Below are 11,003 nucleotides of genomic sequence, written 5' to 3' on the forward strand. Positions count from 1 at the left end.
CGTGGGGGGCATCCAGAACAACTAGAGACATGGGGACATCCCCCACCCGCCCATTCATCCTAGAGGCGCAATACCGGCCACCCACCGCCCCACCAAGGGGGACTTCGAGTAGGAAACCCGAAGGTTCTGTTTTTTTTCTTTCTTCCTATGTAGGCCGAAGCCAAATTAGTTTTCCTTGGGGTATCCTCCTTTGCTTTACCATCGAGATGACAATTCTTCTCTTTTGATTTCTTTTTTTTCTTCCTTTGTGTAGAGGACCAACAGGTAAGTCAGTAAATCTGATTTTTGAATTGACCTTGAAATTCGTAATTTTTGTCTATCGGATCACGCTGAACGGCGGACTAGAAGCGCTGGCGGGGTGGCAGAAGAACGGCCACAGCGCGAGTAAATAAAGCCAGTAGGCTTCGACTAGGCCCGGGGGAGTTGTAACAAAGTTATGTAATAATGCCGAAAAAAATGTAAACACAACTTTCCGGAGTCTCGCCGAAGCCGTACTTAACCTCCGAACACGAAAACATAGCGAACTCGTGACACGCAGCCTTCTTGCGTGGCCACGGGCGGCAGCACCGACTGGACAACACTTCCACGGCGGCCATATTCACCTGCCAAGGCGGGAGTACTGCAACCACTGACTAGGCGCCGTTAACGCGATGCATCAGCGCCACCATTAGCGACGAGTAGCAGTACGAGATCGACCCCTGCGTATCAGGCCGAACCACCCTGCCGGGCACGGTCTGAATATCCCGTACCGCATCTTCCCTAAGGCCGGAATGCGGCCATGCTGGATTAACCTCCCGAGAGCCAATGGGAGTCGCCGTTGCACGTGCGACGAACCAATCAGCAGGCGACGGGCTGTCGTGGACGGATATTCGTAAAATAAAATGGACAGGAAGACGACGGAGGACCTAGCCAGATGGCTAGAAGGTTAGTGGGATTGTTTCTTTTGCCATTTTCCGCAGGTGCTCCTCGGCTTTCGTGACCCACCTCCGCGCAGCGTGATTAGTATTTCGAGTGACTACAGTGTTCAAGCCGTGTAGTGCGTGTTTGCCTCCTGGACACCCTCGACCCCCGGCCGCCCGACTCAAAGCCTGACTACAGCCTAGTTGACGCGGGCATCTTCTAAAAGAACCGTGAAGGTGGACACTCTGAATGAACGCCGGCCAGCGTGAGTGGACACGTGGGAGTCCATGACGTCCATCTTGCGATATGTGGGTTCACAGCGAGGAATTCCGCTGTCGTCTCTAGGTTGCTAAGGGGTAAATTTGCAATACTAGGTTTCGGGTGTTCACTAAGCAATGGGTTAAATCTTTGACATAGTCGGTTGAATAAACATGAACAATTACCGGTGAAACTCGGCACCGAATAGATGAAGGGGATTTGGTTGACTGCAATAGGAGTTTTTTTTTTATTTGTTCGTTGTGGTCCAAATTTGGTCGTTAAATTCTTGTTTTTTTGTTGTTTTTTTAACAGCAGTTTGCATCAATTTGATTATTATGGATTTTTTTAGATTGATCTACAATTCTCGTGTTACTTTATCATGTGAGATTCCCCACTCTGGTCCATTTGTATTCAAGTTCTTTTGTTTCAGGTGTCACTCACTCTACTGGCACTATTTTTATTAACTATTTATCACTATAATTTTCTGTCCTGGCATACTTCTCTAGCTTCCTTCACGTCCATGCATTTTTTCAAGCAAGTTCTAGTGTTTCTGCGACTTCTTTTATCTCTTCGAATCAGGGTCTCATTCACAAAGTCTCACCATTCTGTCCAGGGTCTGCCTCTGGTCACGCTTTCATTTACTTTACTTTGATACACTTCTTTCGTTAATCGTTCATCATTCATTCACTCAACATGCCCGAATAATCTTAAAACTACAATTTTTATTTTATTCACGTTAATCTATGGAAACGTAAATATTCAGGACCGTGTGAACCATTTTTGTTGGATTGTTCTCCGCAATAAAAAATATTTTTTAAATTTTGTGCGCTTTATTGTTTAGAACATATAATGATTTAAATTTGAAGAAGAACTTCAATAGCATCAATGTGTAACAGAGGCTGTAAAAAAGGCATTATCCCCTCCACTATTCAGATTAATGAGCAGAGTTATGGGAGGCAGTGCATAGGCACTGCATGACAGTTCCGTTCATTTACTTGATATATGTATATCACCATACCATACATAATTAATGAAGTACCTCAATTCGTTACATCGAATTGACATTGTGTATACAAAATTGAACTTTTATTCAGACTCGTTACATTTCCTGGCGATCCTGCCAGGATAGTGGCAAACGATCAAGTTTCTACGGAAGTTTAAAAAAGAAAGAAGATCAAACTGCCCTATCTTGAACGAACCGGGAATCCGAAAAACGTGAAAATACGAACTCCGGATGGTTTCTACGGATATCAATTCAATAAATGGTTAGTAAGTTCATTTGGTAAAATTAGCAGTTGAACTAACACTAAGTCAACTTTATTCTACGTGAACTAGAAGCAGGATGTGGTCACTCAATGCTTTAGAAGTGCAGACCTATAATCGACGGTAATTCCATCAAACGAGCACGTAGGTTTTTAAGATAAGATAGTAGATGCTTGAGGTTATATCCAGATGATTTGTAGATAATGTAATTAAAAAACTTATTAAATTGAAAAACCACTAGAAAAACAAATAAAAATACATAAATAATTACCGGAATAATTATTTATATATTTATGCTTGTTTTTCTATTGATTTTTTCATAAAAATGTGTTCTAAGGAAAAACGAAAGATAACGGAAGTATGTTTGAAAGCAGTTTTGCATTTAAATTTTGTAATCATTTTCGACATCAATTTTCTTATCGGCAGGTTCCTTTCTCAAAATATTACTCTGTTTTTATGGCAATATTATAGAAGGTACCGCTCCCTCTTTTAGTTTTCATTTTCGTACTGCAACGATAATTACCAGGTCGAAAATGATGACAGCAAATTAGATATCAGCTCTCAGGCAGTTCTTAATAGGTTAGGTTAGGCCCCTGAGCGACGTGTAGCGGGGGAAAGTACTACAGAGCCATCTAACGAGCCCGCAATACAGGATCAAAGTATATGTCTTCACGGTTGCATATATTAGTGACGACAGCCTGACTAGAAGCAACCAGAAAACCTGCAAGTAATAATTTGGGAACGTCGATCGAGACGATAAAAGCCTAGAGTACGCAATCTGGCGGTAAACCTCAGAAAAAAGAAGCCACTGCTGCCAATCAGTGATCATTCCACCACGCAGAGCTACATCCACGGAAATCATCTTGCAGATCTACGCCTACAGACATCATCCTGCTGAACAGCAGCGACAATAGAAGTAAGCCACTTAGATGTAAGATATTATTCCTGTAAAAACTACTCTCACAGAACAAGTCTCATTGACCGTCGTTTTTGGGGACTAATTTTTATGACAACTTTGGTTGAGCGTTGTTGAGATAGTTCTATTAGCATGATTTCGCAAGTGATGATCTAAATCTACGACAAAGATATTTGTTAAACTGGCGTTTCTCAAGTATAGGGAAAAAGAGCAGGAAATTGAGCCAACAACTGACGAAACTGACTACGAATTCTTAATCAAGAAAACAGTATCCGAAGAAATGAGATAACAGCGTTAGCTCGAGCGACAAATGCATTAGCAACGGATGACTAGACAGCGAGCTCTACGCGACACCATGAGAACGGATGAGGCGATGACTCGTTCAACGCACAGGAACTGCTGAGACAGCATCCAACGGAAGAGCGGATACCTGCACCTCGTGCTAGTGTCAGGATATCAGATAACAATATAGCGAAGGATATAATATGCGCCGTCGAAAGTCTCAATGGTAACGACGACGTGGGCATTCACGATTTTATAAAGAGTATAGAACGAGCAAGACTGCGTTGCAGTAATTTCCACTTATTACTTGACTCTATATTGGCAGAAAAACTTACTAGCAACGCAAAAAGATCGATTAGACATATCCATATTAGTAATTACGAGGATTTGTACAATGAACTGCGTTCTAATTTAGGAATAACCACCTCAGTTAAATTATGCAGGGCTAATTTAGAAAATGGCAAGCAAGGCCCTGAGAGCGTACATACATACAGTCAAAAATTTCGAGGTACCCACAACAAGCTAACATACGCCCTTCAGGCTGAATACAGCTCAAGCACCAAGAGCGAAATAGCACTCGAGATGGAGGAAAAATTAGGCGTTAAAAAATATATGATGAATCTGAGGGATGAAATTTCTAGCGAAGTTCGGTCAATGAAGCCTAAAACAATATCTGAAGCTTTGCAGGAAGCCCTAGAAGCTGAAGTTTGGTAAAAAAAAAAAAACCGAATGTATAAAGCGATCCAATCCTTAACAAAATTAAATTATCAACCAAAACAAGAATTTAGACCAACGCCACAACCTAGAGTCCAAGCCAATACAACACCCAACGTTCCTAATCAAAATGTCCTTTTGAGCGACAAAACGAAAATGAAATGTCAAAAATATGGCAACTTAGGGCACTTAGCAAATTAGTGCTACACGAAACCCCAACATTTTCGACAGGGTATGAACGCAACAAGGCCACCTCAAGTACAGTGCACCAGCGAGCAACTTGCGGAATTTTTAAACAATCAGGAATTCCTGATGGGGGAAAAACAACAAATAGAAACAAATTTAGAACAAACAGAGTCTCTAACATTCGTGGACGATTACAATCAGTCGCCGGAAAGCGAAACGGACGAGAATACAGACTATTAGTGGACTTCGGCTCATCTATCAATCTCATAAAGGAAGACTATGTCCCAATTGAATGCAAACCATTTAGAATGAAGAAAAATTTCAACATGCCCAATGATAAACACCAAAGCCACTTAGCAAGACACATTGAATAGTTAGGGAAAAGACATTTATCCCACATTGCATCTAACAACTTCCATCTACCTGAAGAAAGAATAATTGGACTGCCTTTTTTTAATATAACAAGTACTACTTAACAGATAAATGGTTATATTTAGATGGTAAAAAGATGCTCTCTTACACGACGATGGATATTTCATTGAAAGGAACTTTATGAGAATTTGTTGTATCCCGACAGAAGGAACAGATAAAGATGTGCGGATAGAAAACGATGAAAATATCCCGGATGGACTATACAGATGCAAAAATAATCAAATCAAGTTAGCTTATGTTAATTATAAAAATGAACCAGTAAGACTATCTGAGCAAATATCTTTTGACATTGTCACTAACATTAAATCACGCGACATAATTCAGTCTAAAAATGGGGGAGGAGCACCCTTCAACCCCGAGAGAATTAGAAAATTAAAAGAAAATAGACGCCTAGATCACGTCGAAGATTCCATCCGAGAATTTATTTAGAAAATTATGACCAACTACAACACTGTTTTTAGATTAGAAGGAGACCCTTCACCATGCACAGTCCTCACCAAACACGCGATAACATTAAAAAAAGGGAAAACAATTAACATCAGATCCTACAAACATCCTGAAGCTCACAGAAATTTTGTCAAAGCGCACGTACAGAATGCCATTTGGCCTAAAAAATGCACCAGCCACATTTCAACGCATGATGGACAATGCATTTCGAGGACTCGTAGGGAAACAATGCTTTGTCTATATGGACGATATCGTCGTCCTTGGGGACACCATAGAAGAACATTATAAAAACCTTATCGACATGTTTCAAAAATTAAAAGAATTAGGATTAAAGTTAGAACCAGACACGTGTGAGTATTTGAGATCAGAACTTGAGTACTTAGGACACCTAATTAATAAAGACGGTGTAAAACTTAACCCCGCCAAAATCGAAGCCGTTAAAAATTTCAGGAAACCTAGTAACGTTAAAGAAATACAATTCTTTTTAGGCCTTACAGGATATTATAGGAAATTTATTTAAAAAATTCTCTACTCTTTCCAAACCACTTAAAAACTTAATTCAGAAGAACATTATTTTTTATTGGACATCAAATTGCCAGAAAGCCTTTAACATTCTTAAAAAATCATTATGTTCGGCACCCGTGCTTCGATATCCTAACTTTAGGGACAATTTCACAACAACAGATGCATCAAATATTGGCATAGGGGCAGTGCTCAGTAAAAATGGTCACCCTTGCTGTTTTATATCTAGAACACTTAACAAAACTGAGCAACATTATACATCCCAAAAGGAGTTATTAGCTATAGTATGGGCTACAAAAAGACAGAGACAATATTTATTAGGAAGGAAATTTATAATTCAAACCGACCACAAAGCATTGAAATGGCTCCACAATGTCAAACATCCTTTCTCAATACTCCTGAGATGGCGATTGCGGCTTGAAGAGTATAAATACATAGTCGAGTATGTGAAAGGAAAATAAGGCCGCAGATTGTCTATCACGAATTATTCCAATCCAAGAATCGGATCTGTTAGAAAAATCGTCAGCAGACAATAAAGAAGTTTCAGATAAAAAAAACTGAAACCGCAAAAGAAGCATTACCCGAAATCGAATCCTCAAACAACCGTGATGAACGAGACCTACATGCACCGCCGCCTGGAGAAGAAAAAAAATAGAATTAAGTTACCTATTCAAAGAATGTGTGAACCAACAGTGGATGAAGAAGCAATCAATCCACTACCTGAAATTGGTCCTGTTGCCGAATGGGATAAAGAATTAGTAGAGGAATACTTTAAATGGAAAACAAGGCAAACAACACCAAAAGCTAATCGGAAACCTAATGCGGGTGAAAAGCTGTGGAAGAAAATACAAAAAAGAGACAAAAAAGACATCAATACTGTTCAACTTCCACCATATAACGAGAAAAAATGACTTACCTTACTGGAGGAGGTTACGCAAGAAATGTTACGACAATTGAGTATTTTTGAATTCAATTTCAATGACCTGACAATCACACCTATAGAAAAAATTCAAATAGAAGTAATGCTCAACTTCTTGTGTTTCAAATACCTGAAAAGCTAGATACCGGATATGTTAGCAGTATCCCTGAACATGAGCTCTTATTAGTTAACAGTCAGATTGACAAGGACGAATTAGTAAATGTAAATGGATTGACCAATGTAAGATTTGTAAAAGACAGCAGTCTGATTTTTCACTTTACGCCACAGGCAACTGCGATTCGGACTTAATTAAAAATATGCAGAAAAATTGCGTCACTTCACCCTTTGTGCTCAGTAAAGAAAGCTTCATTAAAACAAGTAACGGTTACATTATGATATTAGTAGAAAAAACCTCTATCAGATTTTTTGGCGAGAATGACATATATAATAAGAAACTAATTGGTACTTTCCTAATAACAGGAGATAAATGTAAATTAATGACGGAAAATATCAGACTACCTTTAAATTCAAACAAAAATATCACCAGGAGTTATGACATAAAAATAAACTACGTTATAGATTTTAGAGATACAGAAATTTGCTTGTTAAACGCTAAGTTAGTTAAACTTCCCAGTATTCTTGACATAAATCAATTACGAAACGCTAGAATCAGCCTCGATGGAAACAACAGCCTCCTGGATGATATACAAAGCCGACAAAGAATTAAAACTTGGACCGAAAATGCTATGACTTCCCTTCAGTACATAGATTACGGGTCTATGTTCCTAATACTACTATATGTATTATATAGAATGAAACGTCTACACGGAACTATCGATTTTGTAATGGAAACTTATCGTGCTAATTGTGTAACGGAATCCAATAATGCGAATTTTGAAATAGAAACTAATGATACAAATTTTGTAGTGAAAACTAGGCCTGTAAGGATCAGGAGAAAATAGAATTTTTAGAGGACTAAAAACAGTCTAAATCGAGAGCTGTAACAGAGGCATTATCTACTCCACTATTCAGGTTAATGAGCAGGGTTATGGGAGGCAGTGAATAGGCACTGCACGACAGTTACGTTCATTTACTTGACATATGTATATCACCATACCATACATAATTAATAAAGTACCTCATTTCGTTACGACAAATTGACATAGTGTATACAAAATTGAACTTTTATTCGGACCCGTTACAAATGCATATCAGTTTAAGATAAAACTCCAAGTTTGATCTCGATCATCAAATTGTATTAAAGCGGTTTACTCAAAACTTATAAAATGTGATTTAGAAGTAGACGAATTTTGTACAAAAAACTTGTTTCTTAAAACACAATTTAAAAAAAAAACGAATTTCAAAAAAAAATTTAATTTTCAAGCAAACAATTTCCTCGACAAAGAAATAAATTTTTGGCAAAGTAGTTCAATTTTCAACATCTTAAATTATTAAATAAAAACATGAAGTATCAACGAAATATTTTGTGATATTTCCAGCCAGAAGAACGAATGATCTAAAAGACAGTTAATTTTCAACCCGAAAACAAAAAAAGTAATTCCTGAAAAATTTGCTATTCTTTTTTAGGTGCACAATTTTTTACAATCAATCTCTTCTTGTATCTTGCTTTGTTTTCCACAAAATGGAGTTATTGCTTTTTCATTAGTTTTTTTTTGCGATACAAATTTTAATTTTCGATTTTTTTTTTTAAACAAATTTAAGAGTTGTTTAGACAATCTTGAGGGGCCCTAAAAAAGTAACGTTTTTCTTCTCTTGACTTTTTCCTATATCTCGCTTTGTTTGGCTTCAAATGTTTGAATGCGAAATGTAATTTTTGATTTTCCATTATTTTGTATGCTGTCAAAATTTAAATTTTCTAGTTTTTAAAAAAGTTCAAAGTTATGATAATTTTGTAAGGCATTTAAGAAGCAACATTTTCCTTCTCTTGACTTTTATTCATATTGGGCGTTACTTGGCTTAAAATTTTAATTTTCATGTGTTTTTTGGAATTTTGTGAATGTTATAACTCTGGTAATTTTTGGTTTTATGAAAAAAGTCATTAGGATAAATTGTTAGAATTTTATATATTCAAATATATATATATATATATATATTCAAAATGTGCACAATCTTTGAATTTATATCCAAAATGGCTAGCTAAAGGAGAGTCTACAATAGGATTTGAAAAACCGACGTAGCATTGACTTGACGTAGACTTGACATAGCAGTAGCTTAGACGTGATGCGCGCGCATGTATTTTCAACTGTTTATTTCCATGAATCGCAAAAAAACAGTTGAAAATGCATGCGCACGCATCACGTCCAGGCTACTGCTATGTCAAGTAAATGCTACGTCGGTTTCTCAAATCCTATTGTGGACTCTCCTTAAGGGCATGTGATACTTAGAAAATTGTCGATTTTACCAGTCTTAGGTTCCCCCGGCTTTTTTTCTAGAATAATAAATATTTTATCTTAAAAATTTGGGAAATGATAGCGAACATGCTAACGGATGTCCCCACACTTTTTTTGTAGGTTAATTCAAAAAAGTTTTAATTTAGCAAAATGTGATTAATTTACATAGCGCTTAGGAAATAGTGTCGATTTTTTCAGTGTTAGATTGTCCCGGCTTTTTTCCTAGTATAAGAAATATTTTGCCTTCAAAATCTGGGAAATGATAGCGAACACGGTAACGGACGTCCCACACACTTTTTTTGTTTTTTTTTTTAACACAAAATTTTTGATATTGCTAACAACGTGCGTGTATATTTCGACATTATGTGTGTTACAATTCTCCCGAGCGTTACTTCCAAACTACACAATATTTTTGGCCGAAAACTTTGGACTTACAAATAAGCATAGTAATTAATCTCCAGGAACTAACCTTGTTTGCAGGCAATCAAAAAAGTTTATTTCATAAACAATTTCCAGATTATCGGAAAAGCAGAGATGAAAAATGACGTAACCTCAAAATAATGCATATGCATAAAATTTTTATTTAGCACAATAAATTTTTTTGTTACTATCCCTCAAAAAAGAGTCCGGGGACGTCCGTTATGATATTTTATAGCATCTCCGAATTCAGTTTTTAAAAATTTTCATTTTTGTGGAAAAAAAGCCGGGGAAACGGTAAGTATCACATCTCCTTAACTAACTTACCTTCGTTTCAAGATACTAAAACAGTGTACCAAAGGACAATCAATCTGTCAATTCTTTCCAAAGTTATCCTGCTAAAATCTTTTAAAAAAAGCAATCCACGAACGGACAGATCGATACATTCGTAATAACCTGTTTTTCAGATTCAAAGGGTCTTAAAACATGCACATTTGACATAAACAGGGGGGGGGGGGTCAATTTTTAAACATATCTAAAACCTCCGATGAGAATGGAATAGAGAATAGGATTATCTTCAAACTTCACAATTGCGACAGCTATTGACAAACCTATATTCTATAATAATTAGGCAATTTGATCATTTCCAGCCGTCATATTTATATTATTCGTAGCAATAGTTTTCTACAAAAGTATTATACATTACAAACCTATTTAATTTTATAACTAAGAACACACTTGCAATTTAGGTGGAACACTATACCTCACAAAATCTGGAACCTCTGTATACTTAAACAATTATTAGTAATACGCTATTTCCTGTTTTATTTCTTAACAAACGGCAATAATATCCGATACTACGATAAAAACACGTGCAGCGCCTAATGCTGCACCATATGCGACACGTTTCAGCAAGTGAGCATGGATTCTACCAAGGACTATGATTTAACAAGCTATGCCACTGCACCGATTCTTGGGAACTTTTTGAACTGCGCTTGCGTCGCGCCGACAACCCGATTAGTCACTGTTGGCCCTTTAATTTTCAATAGTATCAGCAAAGATGAGGTGGGAGATTGCCGATCCCATGTATTTAATTTCTAACGATTTTTGCCAGAGTCACCTACTACCTGAGGCTTTTGCGAACTAAAATAAAGCGTCCCCAATTACTGAGGCCAGTTCACGAAATGAAATAGAAGATAGACGGTTCTACTTCAGCGGTCAAGCAGGGCGCCATTTTTCCAGTTTGACAATGTCGGTAGAGAAGATCAGAGTAGGTAATTTCCATGGACATAGGAAACACGGCACTAGGCATGCCATACTAACTTGGCCGAGCGGG

At 37.4% G+C, this 11,003-nt stretch overlaps 1 protein-coding gene across 4 annotated transcripts in view; it reads right to left on the bottom strand.

Moving 5' to 3' along the window:
- Positions 1 to 10,585, bottom strand: part of LOC117172814 (ATP-binding cassette sub-family E member 1) — a 121,147-nt gene extending 110,562 nt beyond the window's left edge. Inside the window, exon 1 of one of the 4 annotated variants that reach the window (XR_004467061.1) lies at positions 10,431 to 10,585. The gene's annotated coding sequence lies outside the window, so the exon portion shown is untranslated. Of the gene's footprint in view, positions 1 to 9,994; positions 10,076 to 10,377; positions 10,399 to 10,430 lie in introns of those variants that run through there. The other 3 variants (XM_033361055.1, XM_033361056.1, XM_033361057.1) reach the window with 3 other exon arrangements.
- Positions 10,586 to 11,003: the final 418 nt, after the last annotated feature.

Source organism: Belonocnema kinseyi, chromosome 5, assembly GCF_010883055.1.
Source record: "Belonocnema kinseyi isolate 2016_QV_RU_SX_M_011 chromosome 5, B_treatae_v1, whole genome shotgun sequence".
Lineage (NCBI taxonomy): Eukaryota > Metazoa > Arthropoda > Insecta > Hymenoptera > Cynipidae > Belonocnema > Belonocnema kinseyi.